Raw genomic sequence first — 5,992 nt, forward strand, 5'->3', positions numbered from 1 at the left:
CACACACACTCACACTTGTGTTTAATGTGGTCACACACGCACACGCACACACACACACTCACACTTGTGTTTAATGTGGTCACACACACACACACACACACACACACACACACACACACACACACACTCACACTTGTGTTTAATGTGGTCACACACGCACACACACACACTCACACTTGTGTTTAATGTGGTCACACACACGCACACACACACACTCACACTTGTGTTTAATGTGGTCACACACACACACACACTCACACTTGTGTTTAATGTGGTCACAATGGGCCCCTGACCACTTCCAGAGGTAGTTTGGCCAATCAGATCACAGTCCGTCCTCAATGTGTCCTGAGTGCATGTACACCTGTACTTTCCTGTGGTCAAGCACTATCTGATTGCAATCCCATGGAAAAATCACACTTTAATGCCAGGTGTAAAAAGCCCCATAACGTTCAATTTGCCCAGGCACAAGCATGAGTGCAGTCTGTTATGCTGTTGCTGGGCTGATTACATACCGCCTGCAGATCATCTTCAAATGCTTACAGTGCCCTCCACAATTATTGGCACCCCTAATGAATATGAGCAAAACAGGCTATGAAGAAATATGTCTTTTCTGTTCATCCACTTGGTCTTTCACTCAAAATATTCACAAAAATCTTACCTTTTCATTGAAGTAAAATTATTGAAAGAAAAAAAAATGGTTGACATTAAATAAATATATTTCCCCAAAACATGTGTGCCACAATTATTGGCACCCCTTAATTTAATGTTTTGTGCAGCCTCCCTTTGCCAAGATAACAGCTCTGAGTCTTCTCCTATAATGCGTGATGAGGTTGGTGAACACATGGAACAGGATCTGAGACCATTCCTACATGCAGTATCTCTCCAGATCCTTCACATTCTGAGGTCAACGTTTGTAGACTCGGCTTCAGCTCATCCCACAGATTTTCTATGGGGTTTAGGTCGGGGGACTGTGATGGCCATGGCAAAACCTTTATTCTGCGGTCGGTGAACCATTTTTGTGTTGATTTTGAGGTGTGCTTCAGATCATTGTCCTGCTGGAAGGTCCAACCACGGCCCATTTTAAGCTTACTGGAGGGGGCTGTTAGGTTTTCATTTAATATCTGCTGGTATTTGATGGAGTCCATGATACCATGTATGATGTATCCTAACAATATGTCCAGGGCTTTTGGAAGAAAAACAGCCCCACAACATCAAAGATCCGCCACAATACTTCACATTGGGTATGAGGTGCTTTTCTGTATGGCTATATTTCTGTCTACGCCAAACCCACCTTTGATGTTTGTTGCCAAAAAGCTTCATTTTGGTCACATCTGACCATATAACTCGGTCCCATTGAAAGTCTGATTTACATTTGGAAAACTGTAGGCGCTTTAGTTTGTTGTTGATTGACAGTAGAGGCTTTTTTCTGGCAACCCTCCAAAACAACTTGTGGTGATGTAGGTGGTGTCTTATGGAAGTTTTGGAGACTTTCTGACCCCAAGACTCAACTAACCTCTACAATTCTCCAGCTGTGATCCTTGGAGATTCTTTTTCCAGTCGAACCATCCTCCTCACGGTGCGTGGGGTCAATGTACAGACACGTCCTCTTCCAGGCTGATTCTTAACCTCCTGTCGCTTAAACTTCTTAATTATTTTCATGATAGTAGAAATGGGTATTTTCAATTGTTAAGAGATTTGCTTGTGTCCATTTCTTGATTTGTGCAGCTCAACAACTTTTCGTCGCAGATTGTCACTGTGTTCTTGGGTCTTTCCCATAGTGATGACTGACTAATGGAATTTGGCCTGTATCACCTCATATTTGTACGCCAGTGGAACAGGAAGTCATGGTTGACCTCTTAAGAGTTCCTTATGAAACAGGTGAACTTAAAAATGTAAAACATGACTGGAAATATACTTCAGTTAGATTTTAATTATAAGATTTTTCTAGGGGTGGCAATAATTGTGGCACACATGTTTTGCGGAAAAATATTTATTTAATCTCAACAGTTTTTTTTTCTTTCAATAATTTTACTTCAATGAAAAGTTAAGACTTTTTTTTGAATATTTTGAGTGAAAGACCAAGAGGATAAACAGCAAAGACATATTTTTTATAGCCTGTTTTGCTCATATTCACTAGGGGTGCCAATAATTGTGGAGGGCACTGTACATGCGTGTGGGCGGTGGGGATGGCTCACAGATTTTCAAGGGTTTGAATCAGTGACCTCAGGGATGTCAGTCATGTTAACTTGACAGGTGTGATTATCACAATAGCCCTTTACTATGGTTTTAATCACTGACCTCAGGGGTGTCAGTCATGTTAACTTGACAGGTGTGATTATCACAATAGCCCTTTACTACGCGTTACTGCACTATGGCCAATTCAAAACTCCTTTTAGTGTAATGGAGTATTCTCAACACATTCCACCAAAGCATTACTGAAATACTGCATCTCATAGGCTAATGTGCAACTTTAAGAGCTTGGAAATTGAATTGAATTGAATTTGATTGAAGAAGGGGCGACCCCTAATCAATAGTGACTTCCATGTTTATGGCTGCCTATGTTTATCCAACAGGTTAGAACATAAGGGTGGTCAATGGTGAACGCTGGTTTCTCTCTTGCTTCCTTCCAACGGTGAGTGTGTGTGTTTGAGTGTGTGTGTTTGAGTGTGCATGTGGTGGGAGCTGTGTGTGTGTGTGTGTTTGAGTGTGTGTGTGTGTGTGTTTGTGTGTGTTTGAGTGTGTGTGTTTGAGTGTGTTTGAGTGTGCGTGTGGTGGGAGCTGTGTGTGTGTGTGTGTTTGAGTGTGTGTGTGGTGGGAGCTGTGTGTGTGTGTGTGTGTTTGAGTGTGTTTGAGTGTGTGTGTGGTGGGAGCTGTGTGGCATTCTTGGGCCACAAAGAGAAAACATGGATGGGGCCGGTGGACTGGCGCTGTTTGCCACAGTAACCACGAGGAGGAAACGGAATGCTGTGAGCTCTGTCATTCTGGCCTGTGCCATTCACAGACACGACAGAATGCAATTACAGTCACCCTTACTGTCTCTCCCATACACACACATGCACACATGGTCACTCGCGAACACACACTCTAACCATCTATCACAAAACCCCACACGCCGTGTCTCACACACACACACTGTTACAAATACAAGTAGACATTAGTCTTTCATATATACATATATGTGCACTCCATACATGTCCCATTTACTGTCACGTAAACACACACTCATGCTATCTGTTTCCTTCACACAGATACCCACCACAAGGGATGGCACAGATGCTTATTTGGTTTGTGTACCCAGAAGTGAAGGCCCTGGGAAAGAGAGCCAGTGTGGAGAGCCTGTGCTGTGCTGATTACATGTTACCCATATTATCTGTCTGCTTCAGCCCCGATATTACACACAATAACACACCGTGTGTCTATGCTTTACAAGAGCAACACACAATAACACACAGTGTGTCTATGCCTTAAAAGAGCAACACACAATAACACACAGTGTGTCTATGCCTTAAAAGAGCAACACACAATAACACACAGTGTGTCTATGCCTTAAAAGAGCAACACACAATAACACACAGTGTGTCTATGCCTTAAAAGAGCAACACACAATAACACACAGTGTGTCTATGTTTTAGAAGAGCAACACACAATAACACACAGTGTGTCTATGCTTTAGAAGAGCAACACACAATAACACACAGTGTGTCTATGTTTTAGAAGAGCAACACACAATAACACACAGTGTGTCTATGCCTTAAAAGGGCAACACACAATAACACACAGTGTGTCTATGTTTTAGAAGAGCAACACACAATAACACACAGTGTGTCTATGTTTTAGAAGAGCAACAGGCAAGTACAGAATATGGGAGTGGGTATATATACTCTCACACATATAAACTCTTACACATACTGTATGTTTATGTGTGTGTAGAAAAGAAAAGAGCATATGTGTATGTGTGAGTAAGACAAAAAATAGAATTTGTTATTGCCAGACAGTCTCTGTTAGTGTGTTTCTGATTATGTATGATTAGAGAACTGACAGCATTTCAAACATCTCTTCACCCCGTAGTATTTAGACCATGGAGGTATTATATAGACCTAGAGAGAGTGAGAAAGGACCATCCCCTTTCATTTGAATGGCTAATGCTATGCTTGCTACGTCAGCCCAGGAAGTTGACTGCTTTTTAAAACATGTCGTCCCGTGGGTGCTCACTTCCAGCATCATTTCCATGAAAAGCCAGTTAGGTGCCACATTACAGATGGGCACAAGAGTATGTTGTCTATGAGGATTAGTGGATGTTCCTGGGTGGTCAGGTCATGCACGAGTTTAGGGTAGGGCACAAGCCTCCTCATGCGTGCATGAACTGACAACATTTTTTACTTCAGGGTAGCGGTAGAGGAGCCGAGTGTTTTTGGAATAGAAATTGTCCACAGCCAATAAATGAAATGCAATCATGCTCCGCTGTAAATTGCCCTCTAATTAACCTACATGTAGCCTAAGGGTGCACTTCTATTGGTAAGTTGTTTCTTTTGAGTTGGCTTGATTTAATTAAGGCTACTTAATTGTCCTACCAAATGTTACGCTACCAGCAAACCATGGAACTTGTGCCGGTTTTCAACATCCACCAATCTGCATAGATACACTATTTGTTAATGCCTCTTGTCATATGTCATGTGGAGCCTAATTGGCTTTACATAGAGATGCTGACGGCAGTGAGTACCTATGGTCCAACATTTTTAAAGATGTCGGATGCTAACTGGCTGGAGGTCACTATCCAAATCCTGACCCTCTGATTTATACAGTGCATATGCATCTTTATCAGCCATAAATAGTCAAAACAGGGCAGAATAGTATGTTTAACTTCATATAATTATAACAAAACAAACCACAAAGAGAACAATTCATATTGTGCACGTTAAAGCACATAAGGTTTCACGAAAAATCTTACCCAAACCATGGCACATGCATACATATGTGGCAGCCTTTTCTTATCAATCTTGCAAAATGTATATCTGTGCCTATGCATTTGTACATTTGTAAATGTATTTATGTGTGTGCTTATATGTGAGTGTGTATTTGTGCTTATTTGTATATGTGTGCAAGCATGAAGAGGATATAGAGTATTTGAGTAAGTTGAAACAGCTGACATTATACCAATAATTTGTGTGTGATGCACATAAATATGTGTGTGCTTGTGTATTTAGTTGAAGTGTGGTGTCTGTGAGCACTGTAGTGATAGTCACAAGGGAGAAGATTCTTGTGGAAGTGAGGAGTTGAGTCCATGTACTGTATATACAGACAGTGTGAAATGATCAGTTTTCATTATCATTGTGAAATGATCAGTTTCTCTGGTTTACTCTTTATAGGTATGTGTTTGAGTAAAATTAACATTTTTGTTTTATTCTATAAACTACTGACATATATCCCATATTCCAAATAAATATATTGCCATTTAGAGCATCTACTTGCGGAAAATGAAAACTGGTCAAAACAACAAAAAAGATGCAATGACCACGAAAAGAAGTTCATGGCATGCACTCCACCAGTCTGTCACACCGGTGTTGAGTGACTTCATGCCGCTGCTGGCGCAGAACACTTGAGTTGGTGGTCAGTGGAGGGACGTTTTCGCCCTCTGCTGGTCTGGAGCTTTGTTGTCCTCGATGTCTGCTGCTTGACCTTGATCTAATAAACCGCCGTCTTTGAAATTTTAAGGATGGAGGCAACTTGACACTCACTGTATCCCTCTGCCAGTAAAGCCGGAACTGAAGCTCACTTTTCTTTCTGACTTCTGAGGGACTCGTAGCACTGATCTCCCCATCAAGCTGGTCCTAATGCAAGAAGACAGTGATGACCACAGCAGTGTTTTTTTTTAAATACATTTCCTCATTAAATAAGGTTCAATATTTGGTTCAGGTTTTGGACCACCTAATCAGGACCTCATGAAGTAGAATGAAGTGTGCTTGTGTTGGAATTCGACACTGGAATGGAATGG

Source organism: Clupea harengus, chromosome 19 (genome assembly GCF_900700415.2).
Source record: "Clupea harengus chromosome 19, Ch_v2.0.2, whole genome shotgun sequence".
Lineage (NCBI taxonomy): Eukaryota > Metazoa > Chordata > Actinopteri > Clupeiformes > Clupeidae > Clupea > Clupea harengus.